A 2,226-nucleotide genomic window follows, 5' to 3' on the forward strand; every position below is an offset into this window, starting at 1 on the left:
AATTTGAGCAAGCTCTGGGAGATGGTAAAGGACAGAGAGGCCTGGCGTGCTGCAGTCCATGGGGTCACAAAGAGTTGGACATAACTGAGTGACTGAGCAAGAACACCAACAAAAGATGACCGGAATATAGCTCCTGCTCTTGTTTAGTGGACTGACTTCACTGAGCCACTCATTTTTTCTGTCCTGTATTTATCTCTTCTCGTTTTGTATGTGTAAATTTTATTTCTATCAATTTAGAGAGAAGTTCTTTTATAGCAGGAAATTTTTTATAAATGTCACAATATTGGGCACTTAGGAGGTATACAGTATGTGTGTATGTGTGTGCTTAGTCACTCAGCTGTGTTCGACTCTTTGCGACCCTTTGGACTGTAGCCCACCAGGCCGCTCTCTCCATGGGATTTCTCAGGCATGAATACTGGAGTGGGTTGCCATTTTTGTCTTCCAGGGGATCTTTCACCTCCCAGGGACTGAACCTGAATTTCCTGTGTCTCCTGCATTGCAGGCAGATTTTTTTTACCCACCGAGCCATCAGGGGGAAGCCTGGTATACAGTACATGCATTATTAACTCAATTTTTAAGAGTCTTTTCATGAACGTATTACAGAATAAGAACAGTTTGGCATTATTTTAAATGGCCCTAGTCTGATTTAAGCTCCCTATTGCAAAAATAATAAATTACCCTGGACTATCTGGAAAATGTTTTTTTGTTTGTTTTGTATTGACTTATAGTTGATTGATTTACAGTTTGTGTTAGTTTCTGGTGTACAGGAAAGTGATTCAGTTCCACATACATACATGTATATTCTTTATCAAGTTCTTTTCATTACAGTTTATTATAAGATATTGAACATAGTTCCCTGAGCTATACAATGGGACCTTACTATTATCGATTTGACATACAGTAGTTTGTATCAAAACACATGATAATGTCTAAGTCAAATCATGTTGTTGCAAATGGTATTATTTGATTTTTTATGGCTGAGTAATGGAAATGTCTTAATTTTTTTAACTTTCATCACTTTGGTTTTTTTTTGTGGAACTGATTTTTTTTTTTCTTTTACATCAAATATCTTCAGTGGAAGAAGGGACATTGCACACAAATATCATAAAAGCACTGCATATTACTTTCATTGGAAACTAATTTTCTGGATTAGATATGACTGGAAAGGATAGAAGCGATGCAGGATTATAAGACATAACATTATACCATACACAGCTGCAGACTGACGCAAACACCGTTCGGAACAAGAGAGAGAGGAGGGGGAGGTGCTTTTCAGAGGGGCTTCAGGCCGCTTCCTTCCAGGGCGGAAGGAAAGGGCCGCACGCAGCATGGTCAGTGACTCAGTGCCCGAAGTGAGTTCTGGTGGTCAGCCTTATCTTGATGCCCCATCTGGACGGCTCCTTTTGGGGAGAGCTCCAAATGAATACAGAGAAGCTATTTCTTCCCCTTCTTTTTCAGTTTTTAATGCTGCCTTTTAAATTAATAAAGTCACAGATTTTTTTTTTCATAATATGTAGTGAATAACCCAATTGCATTCAAAGAAATGCTCACCCCTAGGCTGCTTTTGGGCTTCCCTGGTAGCTCAGTTGGTAAAGAATCCACCTGCAATGCAGGAGACCCCGATTCAATTGCTGGATTGGGAAGATTCGCTGGAGAAGGGATAGGCTACCCACTCCAGTATTCTTGGGCTTCCCTTGTGGCTCAGCTGGTAAAGAATCTGCCTGCAGTGCAGGAGACCTGGTTTGATCCCTGGGCTGGGAAGATCCCCTGGAGAAGGAAAAGGCTACCCACTCCAGTATTCTGGCCTGGAGAATCCCATGGACTGTAGAAAAGAGTTGGACCCGACTTAGCGACTTTCACTTTCAGGCTGCTTTGGGGACTTTCCCAATGGCTCAGCTGTATGGAATCCACCCGCACTGCAGGAGATGCAGGTTTGACCCTTGGGCCAGGAAGATCCCCTGGAGAAGAAAATAGCAATCTACTCCAGTTTTCTTGCTTGAGAAATCCCATAGACAGAGGAGCTTGGCAGGCTACAGTCCATGGAATCACAAAGAGTCAGTCATGACTGAGCACACACACATGCAGGCTGCTTTTTGTGTGTTGTTCAGTTGGTTAAAAGATGAAATCTTACAGTTCCTTTCAAAGGGAAATAGAATCTTTCCTTTTAAATCTGACACCCGACCCTCAGCGTCCCCATGGACTGCAGCGTACCAGGCTCCTCCATCC

The sequence above is a fragment of the Bos javanicus genome, chromosome 29, assembly GCF_032452875.1.
Source record: "Bos javanicus breed banteng chromosome 29, ARS-OSU_banteng_1.0, whole genome shotgun sequence".
Classification (NCBI taxonomy): Eukaryota; Metazoa; Chordata; class Mammalia; order Artiodactyla; family Bovidae; genus Bos; species Bos javanicus.